Below are 23,119 nucleotides of genomic sequence, written 5' to 3'. Positions count from 1 at the left end.
TGATAGACAAGAAAATTGCAGTCTATTAAATGGCATCTTTATTGTGTTTAGATATTTCGTGGGTTTAACTTCTAAGAAGCTTCATTTCTGTCTAAAATGTTTAGATGATGATGATGGTGATGATGATGATGATGATGATTATGACGACGACGACACAATGACAACAATATCCATTCAGTCATGTCTGACTTCAAAATTCTATGGTCCAGTTCCAGAGGTGAAATCCAGCAGGTTCTGACAGGTTCAGGAGTGGAAATTTTGAGTAGTTCGGAGATCCGGCAATTGCCACTTCTGGCTGGCCCCAGAGTGGGATGGGAATGGAGATTTTACAGTATCCTTCTCCTGCCATGCCCACCAAGCCATACCACACCCACCAAGCCACGCCCACAGAACCGGTAGTAAAAAAATAGAATTTCACCACTGGCCAGGTCTCTCCTTAGCTTCCAATCTTTCACTATTTGAGTTTTTCTATGCTCTGGTTGGTGTCAGCTTTGTTGGTATCCCGCCACTGTGTTCTTTAATGGCTTCGTTTCCTTTTTACCGTTAACTCTTTCAAATATAATTGCTTACTCAAGTGGAAATGTCTGCTTAGTTATATGAAATTTCTCAGTCCCTGTGAGGGAAAGTACAAGCTGTATTCAATCACTGCAAGAAAAGAAAAGATACCATTCTAGAATAATATGTTAATGTGAAAAGAAGTTTGAATTACAGTATTCTTGCCTTCAGGAAGGCTCAGGGTATGTTTGTGAATATACTACATAGTTAAATAATTGGAAGCAATAATTCAAAAAAACCCGTTCTTTCCAGATTAATGGAAAGTACACCTATGAACAAAAAAAAATGCTCTATTCTTTTCAATTCAACATCAGAGGGGTCTCAAAAGTTAATTATTACTCAGCCGCAGCCATCAAAATCAGGTCATTAATCACTTGTGGGAATTACAGCAACCTCAGGTTGCCATAGAAGCCAAATGATTAAATTCTGTTCATACTTGGTTTTAAATGCATAAGGGTCCTTTTTCTCAATGTACCAAATCAATTTCAGTAATGCATTCTTGCAACAGGTTCTCACAGTGACATTGTAGTTGTACAGTTAATACACTAAAGTGACCAGATTTTAAGATTGGTAAAGCGAGGCACCATTGACCGGGCGGGGGGAGAATCGAAGGTGTGCCAAACACGTAGCCCAGTGTGCCCAGGTCCTTCTTGCCTGGCGTCATCTTCACCCTCTGGCCGCCCGAAGCCTTCCAGCCCAAGCACTAGCAGGAGTCACGGGGAAGGCTGGCCGAGTGGCCTCGCGCACACAGCTCGCCTCACCACCCGATGGAGGCTGCCCTGCTGCTGGTGCTGCTGCGCCTCTGCTCCGCCTTTAGAGGCCGCCTGAGCTGCTCCCACCTATTAGCTGGTTGCTCGGGGCCATGCCCCTCCCCTTTTGCATCCCTATTGTCTGGCAGGCCTCTCCGGTTCTTTTCTCACCCAACCCGCTCCCACGAAGCGTCCCCACCGATCGGTTAATTGCTGCCGTACGGTCCTGGAAGAAGAGGTGTGGTGAATTTTCTACGTTGAATCGGGTTCCCACACTTCCAAATGGAATTCATTCTCATCGTTCTCTCATCAGAGAGTTAACAAAGGGCGAGAGCCCCCTGGATGGGTGGATGGGAGAAATTCTAAGCGCTTGCCATGGGTGAGTGGACAAAAGGGTATCCGCAGTGCTTCCAGGACCCGCTGTGCGAGGGAAGAGCAGGGTGGAGCCTGAGGGAAGCTGGAGGGAGGGGGCTCGGAGGGAAGGGGAAGCCAAGATGGTGGTAGCTGAGGAGGTCTTGCAGCTGCCGCGGCTGCCAAGGAATTGCAGGATGATTATAGTGGCTGTGTGCCGGGAGGGCGGCCTATGGGGCTGGAGCCTGTGTGGCGGCTGCGCGCTGCCAAACACTAACAGGAGTCATGGGGCGGGCTTGCCGAGCAGCTTCGTGCACGCAGCTCACCTCGCTGCCCGATGGAGGCTGCCCTGCTGCTGGTGATGCTTCAGCACGATGCCACTGCCACCCCCTTGCTGGCTCTTCCTGCGCGGACGCCCACCACTCAGGAGCCACCCGAAGCCTTCCAACCTGCCCGGGGTGAGTCAGCCGTGGTGCAGCCAGTGGTGGGCAGGAAGGCTTCGGGCGGCTCCTAGGCGGTGGGCATCCAGGCGGGAAGAGCCAGCGAGGGGGTGGCGGTGGCATCTTTGGCATAATGAGCAGAGGGGCAGCAGTGCCAGCAGCAGGGCAGCCTCCATCGGGTGGCGAGACGAGTTGTGTGCGCGAGGCCGCTCGGCCAGCCTGCCCCACGACTCCTGTTAGTGCTTGGCAGCGCGTAGCCGCCACGCAGCCTCCAGCCCCGCAGGCCACCCTCCTGGCGCACAGCCACTATAGTCATCCTGCAATTCCTTGGCGGCCATAGCGGCTGTAAGACCTCCTCCTCCTCAGCCACCACCATCTTGGCTCTCCCTCCCTCCGAGCCCCCTCCCTCTGGCTTCCCTCAGGTCCCACCTTGCTCTTCCTTCACCCTCGCACAGCGGGTCCTGGCAGCACCGCCGACGCCCTTTCGTCTGCTCACCCATGGCAAGAACTTAGAATTTCTCCCGTCCACCCATCCAGGGGGCTCTCGCCCTTTGTTAACTCTCTGACGAGGGAACAGTAAGAATGAATTCCATTCGGAAGCGCGGGAACCCGATTCCACGTAGGAGAATTCACTACACCCCTTCTTCCAGGACCGTACAGCAGCAATTAACCGAACAGTGGGGACGCTTCGTGGGGGCGCTGGTGGGTGGGAAAAGAGCCGGAGAGGCCCGCCAGCCAATAGGGATGCAAAAGGGGAGGGGTCTGACCCCGAGCAACCAGCCAATGGGAGGGATCAGCTCAGGCGGCCTCTAATGGAAACTCCCAGCTAGCATAGTGAAAAGTCACCGGTGGATTTCTCAAAATCTTTGGAGTGAAACTGAGATACTAACTCGTCGTGCATTCTTTAAAAAAATTGGGACTTTTTTAAAACACCGCGGGACGTGGGACAAATTGTGAAAAATCATGACTGTACTGCCAAAAGCGGGACGTCTGGTCACCTTATAATACACTTAATATTAATCCTAATTCTAGTGGTAATTCATGCTTTGAGAATTACTTCTCAGCATGGATTCAGTCAAGATATGCTTCCTTTGTTCCTGACATTTATTTATTGTTATACTATATTATTTTATTTTTAAGATGGCCAGGAGTGAGACTGCTCTAGGTAACATTCTCTTTCAACTCCCACTTCCTTGGGGTACCTTATCAGATTTCATTTCCAAAAATTTGTACCTCTCCCCGTTCTGTTTCACACTCTTGGGTCGCTTTCCCATCCCCTATTATTTCTCATCCTAAATTCCAAGTAATGTTATTTTATTTGTTGTTTTTCTTTAAAACTTTTTTTTATTAAATAGGACCGTAAAAGATCCTCTGAACTTTCAATTTTTCCAGAAATCATTTAAGAGAGAAGGAAGATGTTGTAGGAGTAAGAGTGAACCTACACTAATTTTTTCAGAAGAAGAAAAAAATGTTGTACTGCTTTGATTTAGTCTTTGAGGCAGATTTGTCCTAATATTATCTGATGAAATGATTTTTACGATAGATAGTTTAAGGTATCAGAGTACTCTTTCTCACTTTGTAAGCTAACACAGCTGCCTTTCCATAAAGTTATTCTTATTTGATTGGATCTATTCTTAATGTGACAACATCTGTATCTAATATAATGTCCATTAAAAGTTGTGTTCTGGAAACTAAGAATATCTTACTGTTTTGGAATCCAAAAATTAGATGCCTAACTGGTTTCATATGATACAAAAAAAGCTGCCAACTAACACGAAGATAGTTGGCACTGGCAGTTAATGGAAAAGGATTGACATGAGCCTGACAACAGTTGTAGCATAAAATTGCATCATTTATTCCCTATTTAAAAAATATATATTAAAAAGCTTACAGCTTTCTTGCATGATTGAACATCTATTTTCCCCCCTCAAGGTGTTCCGCACAAAATGATACAGGTTTTGCTCCAAATCTGCAGTAACTAATCCCCACAACACTAAGACTAATATCTAAGACTGTATTACTATTAGTCTTTCCTAATACCTCTCTCTTTCCACTTATGACTATAACCATGTTGCTTGTATCTTTTAATTTTTCTATTGCTTTATTTGTTTCCTAGTATAATTTGATAGCTTATTAGTAACCTATGACTATCATTAAGTGTTGTATCTTATGATTCTTGATGAATGTATTCTATTTTATTTTTCTTCATGTACACTGAGAGCATATGCACCAAAGACAAACTCCTTGTGTGTCCAATCACAGTTGACCAATAAAAGAATTCTATTCCATTCCATTCATGCGACAAGTTTAAAATGAGATCTCACAAAAGAAAAATAAGAAAAAAAACAGAGCACGGCAAAGAAGAAAAAAGTCGCAAGCCAACTTTCTCATTTAATTTGCAACGCGTTTTGAAAAGCCACCAGGAAAACAAAACTTCCTGTGGCGCTTGAAACCATTTCACCGGTGGAATAAAGCAAAGGGTTTTGTCAGGCAACTTTAGTGGGTGCCCCAGATTGTAAAAAATCAACCTCTATCGCCTCGAGGCTGGAATGGGAGTGGGGTGGGGTGGGGGGTTGGGTCCGCGAGGCTTAAGAGACAGAAAACCGGGTTGGTTTTATGCGTTCCAGAAATGCAGCGGAGCGCCCGGAGTTGGCTGTTGGACGAAGTTCATCGAGCCGACGCACGAGGTCTCCAGAAGGGGGCGCGTTTCCTCTCCTCTCCCTTTTTTCCCCTCTATTGTCTCTCGTACGTTTTGCATCGCCTTGTCTCCCCCGCCTCGTTCTACGCTCGGCTCAGCGACGCATTTGCAAGCCCGGTGAGGTTCATTCAGCAGCAGTGGCGGCGGCGGCGGCGGCTAACTTTCCGAAGCGACTCATTTCCTGGGTGGATTTTAATGCCAGATGCTAGAGGATTAAGCGGATCATCCGGAGGGCTATCCCGGAATTTATTCCCCCCCCCCCGCCCCTCGAGGGGAGCCTGAACAGAAGCGAGGAACAAACGAAAGGCGAGAGGAATTCTCTCGTTCGGAAACTGCTACGAGAGGATCCAGGAAATCAGGTAGGAAAGCGACCAGCTGCAGAGAGCAGGGAATCGAGTGGCGGAATGCCTTTGTGAAAAGGGACTGGGGCAGGAAGACAGACCTTGCTAGTCAGGCATGAGGGAGAACTGTTGCAGCCGCCCAACCTTGGGAGAGTCGTTTAAAACCTTGACCAGCAGGTTGTAGGCTGATCCCAGCTCGCTAGTGAATGGTAGAGAGGCGGATCCTGCCCAGTTCCTGGAACAACCTCGCCCTACCTGCAGAGGTAGATGGTGTTTTTTAAAAAAAAAAATGGTTTTAACATCGTGTGATTTAGTAAGATCCTCCTGAGTGTGTTTCTACCGCATCCTATCCCAATGGCTGGGAGTGAAGTAGGGAGATAGGATCACAAAAAGGGGTGCGGTGAAGAGTGGAAAAACCTAATACTTTGAACGTGGACAGCAGTAGAAGCTTTTCAGGCTGCTCGAAAATCCTAATGCAATTCACCCGCCCCCTTTTTTTCTCCTTAAAACAAATATCTGAAGTAGCCTTCTCCAGCCAGCTTTCTGGAATCCTCATCCATAGGCTGCACTACATCCTCCATCATCCACAATTGGGCATCAGAGAGAGAGCGTGGTGGTGGGAGCTTAAAAGGCATGCATATGAATTCCTTATATTGGAGGGAGAATGTCCGGTTAGGATTTGGTTCACAGAATTGCAAGCATATTGTTGGAATTTCTCACCAAACTCCTGAGTAAAGGGCTTCTTTCATAACTATTCCAGGAGTTCTATACAAATGCATTATACTATCTATTATTAATGCTAAATGTCTGGTGGGATTTATTGGGATTTTACAATAGTCCTAATTAAAATGATGAAAGGCAGGATAAAAATCCTCAGTTGCAGAGTGATGTCTAATTTCCTTTGCAGAAGGGAAACAGGAGCTCTTGACCTATTAAAAAAATATGCCTCTTTGGGCCAGATACAGGTTGCTTAGAACCGATTTTCTTTGTGCTGTCCAGCCCAGCTTTGTAAAAATTAAAATAAATAAAAATAGGAACATGAAACTGGATTTGGAGGTCTGTAAGTGTAAGGCTATGTATTTAACAGGTTGATGGGGAAAAAACTGCAGCCTTGATTTAAGTCCATGGATTTTATGTCCTTCGCAACTGTTTCTGTATCATCTCCACTGTGAGGCTAGTAGCCTTGTAATCCAGTACTGCATTATGTCATTACAATGTAACATTGAAGCAGGTCTAAAGATGTCTTACTCTTTTTCATTTTAGTGGTTACTGAGAAGGTGTGTGATCCACCTTAGCACAATAGTTGATTTAGAGTTTTAATTTTTTTTATATTGGTTTAAAAGCCAACAATTGTTAAACTCCAGTTATACATTACAGTACTTACCTCGCTTCCTAAGCTTTATGCTATCTTTCCTTTAAGCATACAAATAATCCCGTCACATGTAATAATTTATTATTATCTTGAATTCATTATCCCCAAAGGCGAAATACAATCCTCCAGGCAATGTAAATAAAAACATAAATAGTATTACAACAAGAACAATTCTAGGATTCCTCTGAACTCACTAATTGGTGACTATGACATGGGAAGAAGGAAGAGGTCTGGTAAGTTTTGCTATTGATTTCCAGCAATCTTTAGAAGAGGCCAGTCCCTCTATTATTTAAGGCCAACTAGAAAAGCTTTATCTGCAGTGAAATCTGCCTGGCAATGGAAGAAGGCTGCCCCTCCCCAGCTGGTAGAGCTGTGCAGGTCAGGGCTCACTGACTACATTGCCATGGATTTTTAGCAAACAAAAGGCATAACATGACTGGGGCAGGCTGAACAGTTTCATTTATTTCAAGGAACAGTAGCAGGCATTTGGTTTGGAGCAGCAGGGAATTTTAAATCCACCATAGCTATCACCAAACTTCACGTCAACCTTTATCCAATCTGATACTCTCTGGTGTCTTGAATCAACTCCACCTACACAGTTCAGCATGAAAATATGAAGTACATGACTGTTGGGTATACAAAGAATGCCATATTTACCAGTTGGTATGCTGCCATCTAGTGTAGTGGCCCCCAACCTTTTGGGCACCAGGGACCGGTGCCGTGGAGAAAAGCCTTTCCGCGGACCAGAGGGGTGTGGTTTTGCATACTGCCTGCATCCCACAGATGGAGCTTCGCTTCTTTATGTGGCCCAATTGCTGGCATGCCATGGACTGGTGTCGGTCCGTGGACTGGGGATTGGGGACCCCTAATCTAATGGTCCTCTGGATTTTTGCAAGATGAGGCAGAAGGGAAGATGATTTCCCTTCCCTCACCCCCCCCCATTAAACACCTATCATTTAATTCCAATTCAATTCAATTCAGCCTTTATTGTCAGGGTACAACATGTGTACAATGAGATTGGCTGAGCCTCCCTTAGTGGACTCCCCCCCCCCCACACACACAACATAAATACATATCAATAACTCACAGTGAAAGAAAGAAAATCCCTAACCCAATAAATCATACTAACAGCACACAATCCTCTATACATATATTACATACATTACATTATAATATATTGCACCAATATGAACATGTTGCGCCAGCTCTGCAAGTCTATCATACTACATCGTTATGATATTACTTTGCATTCAGGAGTCTGACAGCCAACGGATAAAAGCTGTTCTTCAGCCTGTTTGTACGATTTAGGCAGTAGAGGTAAATCTACTAACTTGGAGGAAGTGCAAATGATGAACATATGCTGAGGATACCTTTGAAAATTAGCCTTCCCAAACTGGAGGTGGTGTGGGGCTGTACTGTTTGCCCTTTTTGTCATTCCTAAACAGGGATTCTCTTTCACATTTCTCTCCTCTGTCTACTTATCTCTTCCTCTAGTTTATTTCCATCCAGATCTGTTCTTTCATTTCCTTCTCCCATCTGCATCCTAATTCCCCCCATCCCCCCTTCTTTTTTGCTATTTTTGCTGGACGGGAAGGGGCCAGTATAGGTTTGTGTGCTTCTGTTTGTGAAGGAAAAACTGGTTCGTTTATACAGGTGGGGTGTCGATTTAATAAATGGATTGTCTTAATTTACAGGCAATGAATGTTATTAAACCATTAATTTAATCAGTATCTATTTTACCCTGGAATTTTCCTTTTGGGGGATAAGTGTGCAAGGATGCCTATTCCCACATAGCTATCCACATGCATACAGCCCCTTTGCCAGAGGGAGGGGAGTCTTAAAGATTGATTTCAGCTGCATCTGGAAACACCCAGGCTCTCACCGAGGGAAATCTGACATTGCACAAAATTTATGTAGAAATTTGATGTTTCTGCTTAATGATTCTTATGTGGGGGGGGGGAGATAGAGAGAGTTGTTTTAATTTCAGGATTATCTTCCTTGTGGGTAAAGGTGAAGTATTGTGTATTTAAGATTTAGGCAATCAACATGATAGGCTTGTCAGCATACGCTGTCCATTCATTAAGAGCCGAGGTGGCGCAGTGGGTAGAGTGCAGTACTGCGGTCTACTTCAGCTGACTGTTATCTGCAGTTCGGCGGTTCAAATCTCACCAGGCTCAAGGTTGACTCAGCCTTCCATCCTTCCGAGGTGGGTAAAATGAGGACCCAGATTGTTGTTGGGGGCAATATGCTGACTCTGTAAACCGCTTAGAGAGGGCTGAAAGCCCTATGAAGCGGTATATAAGTCTAACTGTTATTGCTATTGCTATGTAAGGTAGCAGTTGCTTTGCATGCCAAAAATTCCAGTTTGGGGGCTTCTGCAGAAATGTCTGGGAAAGGCAGAAGCCTGGAAGGTCATTACTACCAGTGTTGAGTTGATTCCAAGAACTTGCTAGTCAGTCTGCTTTTTAAACTTTAAAAGTCATAACTAGGAGCAGATATGATAATGAATAATTGCTCGTGGCTGCCTAGTGCTGACTCTAGAAATATCCAAAGAAGAATTTTTTTTGTACACAGAATATTAGAATAATAGCCTGGATTCTGCCCTTGGAGAAGGATTTCTGTTGATGGGAGTGTTTAAATGGATAATGCTGTACTAGGCAGTATTGCACTGCAGCACTTTGATGTATTTTTATTCAGTAGGAATCTCTGAACAGAGGTGGAGTGTCCTGTTCATTATTGGAAAGGGATGGTCTGTGCCACCCAAAAATATTATGAATGAATGGTTCTGTTGTGGACAGAAGCTGGAGGCACTGTTTGAACAAGGTTGCACCTAAAAAGAGGGAACACTTTGGTTTCTTTTATACTGAGATAAAGGGAAGAGACACCTTGCAAAAGAAGTGATATATTAGTTTTGTGCTGATACAGTCAGGAAAGACAGAACGTTCCAAGTTAAATACCGGCTGCTTCGTCTTGGAACTAACTCAAAGAAGAGCTTTTGTGCTTTGTGTATTTAAAAAAAAAACAAAGCTATAGCACAGCTCCTTCCAACATGATGCTGTCCAGAATATTTAGATGTGAAATACCCATCAGCTTTAGGCAACATAGGAAATGATCCAGGATTATGGCAGATGTAGAGTCAAGCATTTGAAAGGCCATTAATTTTGTTTTGTGGAAAGCAGCTGTTTATGGGCTCAACAAGGCATATTTTTCCCCCTTTTGCTCACTAGCTGCAGAGTTAACTTAAAATGTTAGGCTTTCCTTATCTGGTAAGGGATGATGGAGAATGCAAGTGTTGTTTGTTCATGTGATCTGTTCCATAGGTACAGGGAAGGAGGTTAATCACTTTCTCTACAGCTTTCCCAAGAACTCTGACAAAACAGCTGCAAGTCATTATAACACTGCTTGGTGAGGACTATTGTGTTAGATGAACTGGAAATAATTTGCTTAGGTGAAATGGCCAATGGTCATGTGGAAAAATCTGGCCTGTGAAAAGACAGTTGGGGATGATAGCAATATCAAGCGTAACAATATGTAACAAATTGTTTATTACAGCCATAAGGCCAGAAGCAATGACTTAATGTTTTAGATATGCAATTAATTTTAGTTAATTAAAAGTATTTGTGTTGATAATTAAGTTTGAAGCACGTTCCTCTATTTTTAATGCTTAGGATAGATTTCTGCATCGCTGCAGCCTCAACTACTCCTGTAAATTGTGCAATGTGCTATATTAGATTTATATGTACGCAAATACACTTGTGCTTTTGGCTCCTGATAGTACTCAACTAGATTTTCCAAAATTCTTAGCAGGTGGAGCATACTGTGTCCATCTGGGGAAAAATTGTCAATTATTTTGATGCTTATATACTGAGGAATAATCAGGATTTGGCTGTGACTGTCATTACAGAGCAGTTGGATGTCTGATCCTGTGCAAAGCTGGCCCCCTTTGTGTCTTTGCCTGAGTGATGCAGCTGACTGTTTCTGCAGTGCAAATTGTCATGCATGGCTGATTTGGACCGAAACTTCTGTATAGAAAATGAAAGCTGTGCAGAATTTACTTCTGAGAAGTAATAGAGTGACCCAGCAGTGAAGCTTATATAGTGTTAGGAGTGCAACTGGCGTGAAGGAGTTGATTTTGGCAAATCTTTCAGGTGGTTGTATGATACTAAGAATTTTTAAAATTGTTATTGTAAGAGATGAGAAATGTTGCAGGAGATGCTAAGAATGTACCATCTAAATTTTATGGGCTGTTTCTGGCCTGGGGGGGGGTGTTTTCACCCTTCCCAGGCTCCAAGAAAGCTGTGTCTGCATGTGCGGGGCAACAGGGAGGGGATCATGCACGCATGTGCAAAAGGCATGATGCGGGGGTGGGCATGTAAGCATGTGCGATAGCATACATGCACATGCTTTTGGCACCCGAGGCGAAAAAGGTTCGCCATCACTGCTCTAAAACATATTTAATTTTACATAACAGAAAATACTAAAATATGGGGTCAGGCATTCAACATAAACGGTGAATGAATTATTAGAACAAATGAAAATAACTTCTTATGTACAAAGAGTCAATCTGTTGAATTCACGGCTACAATACATACCAGTGGTCCCTAGCATGGCTTTGCTTAATGGGAGAAAATACAAATTCATGGGAGATCAGGCAACCTTAAGATATTTTAGTAGTTGTGTTTTTTATATAGTTCTTCCACTTGAAGGCTTCTTTAAATCAACTTCTGAGGTTATGAGCATGAGGATACTATTGTACTCGTGCCTAGTATATGGGCTTTACATTTTCATTTGATCCAATCCAGCTTTTCTAATATTTTTACAAGATTGAAACAATGCAATGCAAAACAAATTAGCTTAGTTAATTCTAAGCATTAGCTTATTAAGCTAATGAAGCTGAGTATGTTGCCTGTTTAGTCCAAGAGTATACTATGGCATTGTTTTGATGGTGCATTAGGACAGCTCATTAATTCAAGATCAGAACTATGCTCCTTTGCCTTATCTTATCATCCATCTGTGAACACATCCATTCTTGTTTCCTTTTGCTGGTTTTACCTTCCCAGATATTGAAATTGTAGGATGAATAGTTGAGTTTTCAAGGAATGAACGGAAAGAAGCTAAGACAACCTTATGGTTGGTGGGGTAGGTGTCCTGTGTCAGAGTGCCTGAAATCCTAGAGCAGCATCTTGGGGAAGATGCTGAAAATAACTTAAGTATGTCTCTTTTGTCTCCTTTGAAATCATATAACTTTTTATAAATAATACTTGGATACTATTGTTTATTCAGTTGTATAAGCATTATTGGTTTCTGCATATTGCCGTGAATGTATCCTACTTCTACCAAGACTATTAATCTCATGCTCTCTTTGATCAGGGAAGCACAAAGAAATATTGATGGTTTCTGCCTGTCATTTTGCTGTCTTGCATGTATACACAGAGATGCACATGCTTACCATTTTATTTTTTTCTCTGGACTGCAAGGTGTCTAAAATTTTCTCATGCCACTTAGTGTGCCATTCCCACTGATTAAAAGTTTAGCAAAGACCAGTGTTATTTGTGATGATACATGTTGAATAAGAAAATGCAGTCTGCAAGAAAACAATGGTGCTTAAAAAAATCGACTCTCGATTGGCTGGAGATCCTTGGGGCTGGTTTTAAGTTAGGATAACATAATTTACTTTTAAAAGAATCTAGAGTCAAACATTTGGTAATTCAGGGCTTAATTGATATCTACCCGTGTCCTATTTCATCATTATTTACACAAGATTAATGATGTCCTTATTTTCCACCGAGGCTCATGCTTCCTTTAGTTCAGTTACTCATTCATGTAAATCAGAGGTGGGAAACTATGTCTCTTTAATGACTTGTGGACTTCAACTCCCAGAATTCCTGATCCAGCCTGGTTCTGGGATTTGAAGTCCACAAGTCATAAAAGATACATAATTCCTCACCCCTGATGTAAATGAATGCTTGGTAAAAGATCAGACCGAAGATGACTTTCTTTCAGAACCTGCCAGGATTATAGTTGCTCTGCGTGGAAATAGTTTAGTTTAGTTTACTTTATTGTCATTGCACATCATACAACAAAATTAAATGCTATCTTCAGTGTACATTATAACTATAAAAATAAACACACACAGACATCCTTCACATGCTATACAATTGAAATTGAAATCCCAATACTGCATTAATATTGCACTATACCGTAGAATTCAATATAGTTACTGCCCTGGGATAGAAACTGTTTTTCAGCCTATTTGTCCTTGTTTTTATTATCCTGTACTGTCTGCCAGATAGTAATAGTTAAAAAAGGGGGGGGTGCCCAGGATGAGATGGATCTTTAAGAATGTTTTGAACTTTCTTAAGGCAGCGGGAGCTATAAAACTCTTCTGAAGAGGGGAGTGGGCAAACAATGATCCTCTGGCCAATGATGGTAACCCTCTGGAGTGCTGTCCTATCTGCTACTGTGCAATTGGCAAACATACACAGGTGCAATAAGTTAAAATACTCTCTATGGTATAGCGTTAGAAGGTCACCAGCAGTTTTTCATTCGTTTGTTGTTTCCTGAGAAGTCTCAGGTAGTATAATCTCTGCTGGGCCCTTTTGATCAGTGCTGCAATGTGAGTGACCCAGGTCAGGTCCTCTGTTATGATAAAGTAATAGATGTGTTCCAGTCTCATTCTTTTCAAGAAGCACAGGACAAAAATTAAAATGATATAACCTTTTAAAATAATAAAGTAAGATCTGTACAGTTGACCAGTTGATTCTGGGATACTTTAATATCCAGGTAATCCTTTTGTATATCTATACCTGCAAAAACAGGCATGCTGAATATACAGACATTTCACAAAGTCAAGCAATGCAAATAATAAACCATAACTCATTCTGATACATACCTACCACCAATGTCTTCCAGGTGAGTTGGATTTGGCCAGTTTTTAAAAAAAAATAAGGTTTCTATTAGACATACACTAATGCATGTCTCATTCAGAAGCTGTATTTCATCAGTGAACAGCTTTTCTTTTGGTAGAGATTACCCCATGTACAAATACTACTAGAAATAATCATAACATTTACACAACTTCTGGTTGCTTCTGTTCTAGTTCAAGTGAAGGCAGTAAACACTCTTTTCATTTGTCTAGAGGAGCAACCCATTATCCCATGATATTTGGACAACAAACTGATTTACTATAGGATGAGTAGGTTTTAGGGGTAGCCACCTACATCATATGCTTGATGATGTATCATTTTATACAGGATTGGATAATCCGATTTCACGAGGGTATATGTTGAAGAGTAAAACTAAACAATATACCTTGAATTGGAGTAGTGAAATTGTTAAAATTAGTGGAATTAGTGGTTCAAATTATAAACATTTTACTAGCTGCTAAAAATAAGCTGGTTTTGAAATTACTGATATTTATAACTTATGGAATAAAGAATTAGAATGTCTAGGAAAGGAATGTAAATGAATGCTTGTTTGAATTTGAAGCTTAAATTCATCCAACAAAAAATTATTCCATGTCTGTTGGGCTTTATATATTTTTCCTTTTTGTTTGCTTTGCTGTTGCAATTTCATAATTAATTTGTTGGATATTACTATTTTTCTGTATCCTTTTTTTCTGCATCTGTCTTTTAAAAAATGCAGTTAAAATTATTTGATAAAATATTAGTTTTAGTTCTGCTTTGATTTTATGGTTTTAGGAATCAGGTGCTCTTGTACCTGTCTACATCCTCCCCAAAGAGGGTGGACCTGTGCTGGGCCCTCCTTCTTCAGCTCAGCAGCTGCAAGCGATCTTCATGCTTGGCAGTTCATGCTGCCAGTGAGGAGAGGGGGAGTGGAGGATGGGGGACAGGCTTGGCTGTGAATTCCCACAGACTTCAGTACAATCTTTCTGCTTGACTTCCCATGTCTGTCTCCTGAGCTGAGCAGGTGGTGCTCAGCTGTTAGAAATACAAGAGCTCTGGCCTCAGGCTGCTCACATTTGGGCTGCTGTAGCCCACAAGTATTCAGATACATGTCCCTTCTACCAGATGGGTTACCCTCCCCCCTGCAACTTGCTTTTAAAGGGCTTCTTTTCATGTGGTTTCTTGCAGTTATAAGCCAAAATTGGGGAGGGCAAGCAGAGAGCTACAGAGGACAGCTTTCTGAATTTGCTGCTGTTTCTGTAGAAAATCACTCCCCCCACCACACTGCCTGCATTTTCTTAGCATCCTGAGATAAGACATTGCATCTCTGCATTTGATATTAGACGATCAGCTAACAACCACCACAACAACAACAGTCCGAGTATTCAGCACCAATATTTCAATGCAGTTTGGCATGGAAAAATGCGCCACTGTATCCATAAAAAGGGGCAAAATCACTACATGTGAGGGAATTGAAATGCCCAATGGCCAACTAATTAAATGCAACAAAAATGAAGCCTACAGCAGTTGGATAACATCAAGCATGGAGAAGTAAAAACTATTGTCAGTGGAGAGTACATCAACAGAGTTAGGAAAATTTTGAAATCTAAATTGAATGGTGGAAATACAATCAAGGCCATAAATACCTGGGCAATACCAGTTATAAGATACACAGCTGGTATAGTTAACTGGGCACAAGCTGATTTGGACATTTTGGACCGAAAAACCAGGAAACTAATGACAATGCACTACAGTTTACATCCACGTGGTGATACTGATAGACTATATCTGCCCCGAAAATCAGGTGGCAGAGGATTATTACAAGTGAAGCAAATAGTTGAAGAAGAAAAACATGCACTGGCTCATTATTTAAAAGAAAGTCAAGAACATCTATTAATCAAAGTAAAGAACAAAAATCTATTGAAGGTCCAACAGACGAAACAAGAATACAGAAAAGTTGTGATAAAATCAAGAATGGAGCGTTGGCAGAAAAAAGCATTGCATGCAATTTCTGAAAAAAAATAAAAGATAAAGTGGACAGTGAAAAAACATGGTTATGATTAACAGCAGGTACATTAAAGAAAGAAACAGAGTCACTAATCCTGGCTGTGCAAGAACAAGCTATCCGCACAAATGCCATTAAGGCCAAAATCGAAAAATCCTCTGATGATGCCAAATGGAGCATTTGCAAAGAAGCTGATGAAACTGTTGATCACATACTCAGCTGCTGTAAAAAAATCACGCAGACTGATTATAAATTGCGGCACAATTCAGTAGCACAAATGATCCATTGGAATTTGTGCAAAAATTATAATATTAAAACAGCAACAAACTGGTGGGAACATAAGCCTGAAAAAGTCACCGAAAATCAGATGGTCAAGATCTTGCGGGATTTTCGCATACAAACGGACAAAATACTGGCGCATAATACACCAGACATCACACTGGTTGAGAAAAATAAGGTTACAATCATAGACATCGCAATATCAGGTGATAGCAGGATCGACGAGAAGGAACATGAAAAAATTCCAAAATTCCAGGACTTAAAAATCAAAATTCAACGATTATGGCACAAACCAGCAGTGGTAATTCCAGTGGTAATTGGCACACTGGGTGCTATTCCAAAAGCACTGGAATTACATTTAAAACAGTTAAAAATTGACAAAATCACCATCAGTCAAATGCAAAAAGCCGCACTGCTTGGATCTGCACGCATATTACGAAAATACGTTACGATGTCCTAGGCCCCTGGGTGGGGCCTGACTAGTAACCAATGCCAAATCCGGCGAAACAACTGGCCGCTGTGATACAATTCTGTTGTTGCAAATAATAATAATAATATCACAAAGTACTGGGACTTGCAAATTGAAGTTGAGTGACTATGGAAAAAGAAATCATGTGTTGTCCCGATTGTAATTTGGAGCCCTTGGAGCAATACCCAAAGGGCTACCTCACTGATATTTTTAAGTTTATCAGACTTGAACATTCTGATTCTACAAAAAACCACCCTACTTGGAACAGCTTATATCCTTGGACGTTATCTTAACAGTTCCTAGGTCCTTGGTTAGGACTCAAGTTGTTGAGCTACCAACCAGCCCCAAAGGCTGTGAATCTCACCAAAGATTAACCACGCAATATAATGATGATGATGATGATGATGATGATGATGATGATGATGATGATGATGATGATGAACTTTCTGGGAAATAGGCCTAGAAGATTCACAGCAGATCAAAAAGCTTATCAAAGGACACAATTCAATATGCTTGGATGTCTGAGGTTTCTTTTATGCTTCTGAAATGGATTGTTTATGTAACAAATGTTAAATAACTCCAATAGTAGTGAATGGGCCACAGTGTGGCTCTTCTGATGTCTGCAAGACCCCAAAATAAAATATTTTTAAAATAATAAGATCACAACCACTGCATAAGCATGGTGCTGCAGCAGAAGAAATGCTTCCTCATTTTCATCAGCCATTATGCAGTACTGAATTATTCTGATTCCATTTCTCCCTTTTTGTAATTTTCATGTTTCCTACATTGTGTAGAGAAAATTCAGTGTCGTTTTGTCAAAAAAAAACAAACGGACCTTAGCTAAACAGGATTATTCTCATTTACATTTATTTTAGATGTAAAATAAGATGTACAATTTAAGATGTATAATTCTGAGCCCAGAAAAGCTTAACCAGGTGTTGCTATTTGCTAAAACAACATACCGTTCAGAATCCCTAAAAAGGGGATGGCTTCCAACTAGGTAATAGCTTTTGGCTAACCTTGAATGATTTGGAAAAATCAAGTAGAGTCAGACTTGGGTGGTTTTTGGGTGGTTTCCGCATCAGGAAATCCCAGGGTTTTAAACTAGATTAAAAAATAATAATAAAAAAAAAACACCAGCAGAAGACCATATATATCTGTCCATGAATTATTGCGGTCTGATTTCAACTTGAAAGGAACTTTATCTCTAATTGTTAGAAATTTGTACTTCAACCTGAAGAATATTGTTACACACAAAATTACTCCTTATAACTTTAGCCATTATTAATTTAAATATTTGTTTCCCAGATCCTTGTGAGATTCTTTACATTGGCTTTTAGCAAGAAGTGGAGGATCATTACCAATCCTGAATACCACATAGCATTGCTATTGTTCCTAATATCATACTTGCTAAAATAAAAGGTAATTATCAGTGACCCATGCATTTCTAAAAATGACTAAAATATGCTGTGCTCTATAAATTATATTTTATTAAATAGAATAAAATAAAATAGAATTATTTATTGGCCAAGTGTGATTGGACACACAAGGAATTTGATGCATATGGCCTCAGTGTATGTAAGGAGAATAAAAATACATTCATCAAGAATAAAACGATACAACACTTACCCTGTTTCCCTGAAAATAAGACCTCCCAGGATAATACACCCAATTGGGATTTTGAATGCATACGCTAAAATAATCCCTTCGCCAGAAATAAGCCCTCCCCCAAAATATTGCAACATAGCAGCAGGGATGAGGTGCCTCCTGCATCTCAAAAATAATAAGACGGCCCTGAAAATAAGGCCAAGTGCTTATTTCAGGGGTCAAGAGAAAATAAGACCCTGTCTTATTTTCGGGGAAACACGGTAGTGATAGGTTACTAATAAGCTATCAAATCGTACTAGGAAACAGTAAATAAAAACAATATAAATTGAAAGATACAAGCAATGTGGTTATAGTCAAAGTGGGGAGAGATAGATACTAGGAATGAAGAGAAAAATAATAGTAATACATTCTTAGTAAATTAGAGTGAATAATAGTTTTATGTGACAGGAAGACAGATTCCAGATGAATGTTAGGAGAAACTTTTTAGGAGTAAGAACATTTGAACAGCAGTTTTTACTTTGTTTTTCATTACAGCACTTTGCATAGGTGCACAGTGATTTGTTAATGCAGTTAACATATTTTTAAAGAATTATATCACCTATGCCCTGTATTCGTTCCTATTTTCCCTTGCTTGGTCACAGTGGATCTTGCTTAGTCAGTCTGCTTGTGAGGTTCCACATGATTTCAGAGTAACTCACCTGATTGGTGGCTTTTTCACTATCTCAGTGAAGATACTTAGTTGGAGTAGTCCTTTTTTCTTTGAAGTTGAGGCATTTATTGGAATAAGCTGAAAACAGTTTGTAGGCAGTTCCTGTAGAAGTACTGAGTCATGATTTTATTATCTTTTGCTTTTTCACTGGTACAGACCTCTGCAAATAACAAAGTCCATCTTTATTTTGTTTTTCCTATGATTTTCAATAATATAGCAGTTCATACTAATAACTGAATTAATGTTCATACACCTTAGAGATACAGAAAACCAACCACAGAATTCATTTTTTTGGGGGGGAGGAATTATTTTCTCAAGACTTTTGACAAAAATGCTGACTATTTGGGCATATCAACAACTATCAGTCTAGAAAGCTTATTTTCCTTCATGGCCATTTGATGATTACTTGCTGAAATAGATTTAAAAGGAATTCTATACCATAAAGAATTCTGGTGAGATAAAACAATTTAGGAATTCAAAGCCTTCCTCTTTTTTAGGACTTTGAAAGATAATTTTCAGGTTTAGTATAGAAATAATACTGATTCCCTTACTATTAAATGATGAATTTTGTTCTTTAAATATTGTTAATGATTGATTTAATGAAAGGATTGAATTTGACTCATTTGAATCCAAATTGGCACTTGTGTTAATTTTATAAAATGTTTGCAGAAGTAGCAAGATTGCCATCAATAATTAAAATTTCAATTTCATAAAATGTGGAACCTTCCTATTCCTTGCATAAAGCATAAATTTATTCTCCTGATTAAAGATGGTCACGGAATGAAAGAAGAGGTATTATGAATGTGTTTCAAGAATATTTAGAACAGAGTATGCAAATTTCCACAGGCCTGTGAATGATTATACAGTTAATTTATTAGTAATATATTTATATTTATAATTGCTAATAATTTATTTTATTGATACTTTGAAGCAGAGGGGGATTGTTGTAATTTAAACCGAGAAACAAATTAAACAGACTTTAAAAGCAAATTTTCCTTTTCAAACATCCAAAACAGAGATGGATACCCGACAGGATATGTTCTTATTCAAATCTCTTCCTGCTTCTCTGATAAACAAGGCTGTTGGTCTGTAAAATTAAAATGAGAGTATCTCTAGAGATGGAAATAATCTTACAGGAGTTGTTACCTTAGGGAAGAGAAGAGTCAGGAAAATAAGAGCTTCTGCTTTAGCTGTTCTCAGTTTTAATAGTGGTTAATAATTCAGCTTATTCTTTTTTTAAAAAAAATACCACTGGTTTTCATAATTTCCAATAGGAATTAGGTCCAATATTTTTGCTGGGAAACTACGTGAATATTGCAGCCTTTTGAACTGCATCTCTTTGCAGATCCAGATGGCCCTGACCCTGTTAACCATTTATAAGGTTTTTGAAGTCTTTAGCTGTTTTCTCAGGCCCTGAAGCCTGAAGGCTAGGTGGTTCTGCTGTTGATGTGGCTTTATGATTGGGAAGTATTGTTTGCCTTTTGTACTGTTAAAGGAAAATATTTGTAGCTCAGGATTGAAATGAGGGGCTCCTGGTGCTCTCTGAGATTCGTTGTTTTCTTGCAGACATTTCATTATCCAAACTAGGTAGCATAATTAGTGATAGCAGGAAATGGAGTTTGCTCTCAAGTTATATTCTAGTAGCTTGTCCTGTCGGTGTTGGTGTTGGTTGGAATGGTTTTGAGGTTCTTTGGTTGAGATGTTTACTGTTAGTTTGTTGACAGTTCCTTGATTGGGGTATTGTTTACTTCGTGATTGTTGGTTTAATGTTAATCTTGGTATTAATCTATGCTCATCTGGGTGTTGATTGCTGGTGGGGAGGTATTTTGGTCTTTTTGTTCCCTTTTTGGCTTGTCAATTGTTTCTTTTACACTGTATGTAGAAGTTATTTATGTGTCTATTCATGGCTAATTTGTCAAAGTGCCAGGCTTCCAGGAATTCTCTAGCATTTTTGGACTTGACTTGGTTTGGGAAGGTCACAGTTAACCAGTTAAGTCTGGTTAATATCCATATATTGTGAAATTAAAAGAGTTTCTTTAATTTCATGTCTTCTGATTATAAATGGGGGTTCATGGATGTGTTTTGCTAGTCTTCTGCCTGCTTGTCTCAGTGACGTGCAGTCAGGGGAGGCAGGGGAGGCAGGGCCTCACCACTGTCATCATGAAAAGAAAAGAAAAAATGTAAAAGGAAAAAGGGTGAGGTAGTTGCTGCCAGAGTCACAGTGGATGACTCTGCTTAGTGCTTAACTATTTAAAAAAGCCTCTAAAAAAGTGCCATCTACAGGAGGAGGCGGGAGAACCATGTGCCTCATTTAGTCTATCTTTATGATCATTCGAGCAGAGTTAAACAAGGGTTAAAAGCCAAAAAATTCCTTATGTAGATAAGGCACTTGGTTCTCTTGCCTCCTCCTGTAGAGGGCGTTTTTTTTAGAGGCTTTTTTAAACAGTTAAGCAAAGTCATCCATTGGGGACTCTGGCAGCAGCTAGCCCAGCCTGACCTCAGCAGCTCTTGCCTTTTTCCTTTTACATTTTCACATTTTCATCATGGCAGACAAGAGCAGAGTTGAAATCCTCTGTGAAACAGCTGGAAAAGGTATGTGGGTCGGAGGGAGGGGGAGGAATTCAAAATTAATGTAATTTGTAAGTAATTTTATTACTGTAAGTAATTTGTGTGTGTGTGTGTGTGTTTTACCCGCATCTGCTGGCGTGCGGGCTGGCACTTTTTTTTATGTTGGACATCGCAGCAGGGCTTTTGGATGCTTCGGTGCTATGTCCAACATAGAGGCGTCCCGTGCCCTGCAGCTATGTCCAACATAGAGGCGGGGCGCCTCCATGTTGGACAGAAGCGGCAGGGCGCTTTCTTTCGGCTTTTGCCCGCCCCGCAGGACAGAAGCGGTGGGAGCTTGCTTTCGGTTTTTGCCCGCCCTTCAGGACAGAAGCGACGGGGTGCTTGCTTTCGGCTTTTGCCCTCCCCGCAGGACAGAAGTGATGGGGCGCTTGCTTTCGGCTTTTGCCCGCCCCACAGGACAGAAGTGGCAGGGTGCTTGCTTTCGGCTTTTGCCCGCCCCACAGGGCAAAAGCCACAAGAAAGCGCCCTGCCACTTCTGTCTGACATAGAGGCGCCCCGCGCCCCGCAGCTGGGTCAGACATAGCTGCGGGGTGTGGGGCGCCTCTATGTCAGACAGAAGTGGTGGGGCGCTTTCTTTCGGCTTTTGTCCGCCCCACAGGACAGAAGTGGCAGCCGCTTTCTTTCGGCTTTTGCTCGCCCCGGACATAGCTGCAAGGCGGGCAAAAGCTGTTTTCTTTCTTTTTGCCCTACCAGCCATAAACCTCACCACACGTCACTGGCTTGTCTAACACAGTGGCTGTTGTAGTCTTTATACAATTTATTATGGATGATTGCTATTTTTCCTTCTGACAAATTCCATTCCTTATTAACACTACTGCATTACTGCTCTCTAAAACATCTGCAAGAATCAGCCAAGTTCAGAAAGCAGCAAGGATCCCTAATTTGCTTTGTGTGTTAGGGGTTATTCTCCAAACTTTTGGTTTTAACTTTTTTATGTCACCAAGAGTTCTAGGTGTAAGATGGGCAGCCATATTTGAATAAAAATGTTTTAATTTTTTTTGTGTGGTATAAAGCCACAGATTTGAAAAAATATTACAAATGCAGTTATGGAACCTATAGGTTCAATGAAACCAAACTGCAGCTATTTTCTTATTGTTCTATTGTACAGCACCCTACAAATGGGCTATAGGGGTCCCAGAAAGAGACTCAGATCTTTCCACTGTCCTGGGGCCACAGATTGCCCACCACAAGCTTAGAATGACAGTTTTTTTGAAAGAAAAACCATTTACGGTAAATTGCTTTCTCCAATCTAAAATCATAAACAGGGGCCCTGCTCCATTTATCCTTCCAGCCTAATGTGGTCACTCAGGAATGGACCCTATTTATTTTTATACTATCTTTGTTATTTTTGTAAATAACTGAAGGTGGTAAACATGTTTGTTCCTCTTCTTATTTTCCTTACACCAATAGTCCTGTGAAATGTGAGTTGGGCTGACAAACCCAAAGTCACCCATTCAGTTTTTGTGCTTCAGGCAGGACTAGAACTTCAGTCTCTAGCTTGATGCCTTAACCATTAGACCAAACTGTCTCTATATGTCTATTTTATGGCCATTTCACTGCTAGCAAATATATATTTATTCTATTACGCTTTTTGATCTTTAACTGTATGTGGACTACCATGGACCTTTGTAATCATTCATAATAATCTTACTTTTTAGTTTTTATCATTAACAGTGATTTATTTTTGAGTATCTTTAGCTGTTTTTATGTTGCAATTATGCAATATTTTGGATAGAATGATAGCTGATTGATTCAACTGAAAATGCCAAGGGTGGAATCTAAAATATATTATCTGTATTGAACAATGGAGCATTTCTTCTTTCTCTCTGGCTTTGCTATAGGTTGTGCATGTTTTAGCATTTGTTGCTGTCATTTCCCCTGCTGGTATATTTTGCCTCTAATTCATGAGGTGTTAATATGTTGTTGTGTTACTGCCTAAGAATAGTGTTAACAGAATGTTAAATGGCTTTCTCCTTTTCTGTTAATCACAGCAAGTATGATTATTAATTA

At 40.7% G+C, this 23,119-nt stretch overlaps 1 protein-coding gene across 3 annotated transcripts in view; it reads left to right on the top strand.

The window, feature by feature from the left end:
• Positions 1-4,901: 4,901 nt before the first annotated feature.
• PIK3C2B (phosphatidylinositol-4-phosphate 3-kinase catalytic subunit type 2 beta) overlaps positions 4,902-23,119 on the top strand; it is a 105,863-nt gene continuing 87,645 nt past the window's right edge. For 2 of the 3 annotated variants that reach the window (XM_087720022.1, XM_087720020.1), the window contains exon 1: positions 4,902-5,152. The gene's annotated coding sequence lies outside the window, so the exon portion shown is untranslated. Of the gene's footprint in view, positions 5,153-17,472; positions 17,587-23,119 lie in introns of all 3 variants that reach the window. The other variant, XM_087720021.1, reaches the window with a different exon arrangement.

The sequence above is a fragment of the Thamnophis sirtalis genome, unplaced genomic scaffold, assembly GCF_051295495.1.
Source record: "Thamnophis sirtalis isolate CommonGarterSnake01/CBP01778 unplaced genomic scaffold, rThaSir2_p1.2 scaffold_7, whole genome shotgun sequence".
Lineage (NCBI taxonomy): Eukaryota > Metazoa > Chordata > Lepidosauria > Squamata > Natricidae > Thamnophis > Thamnophis sirtalis.
The sequence above is the reverse complement of the archived record's forward strand: the minus strand, read 5'-3'. Positions and strand labels throughout refer to the sequence as shown.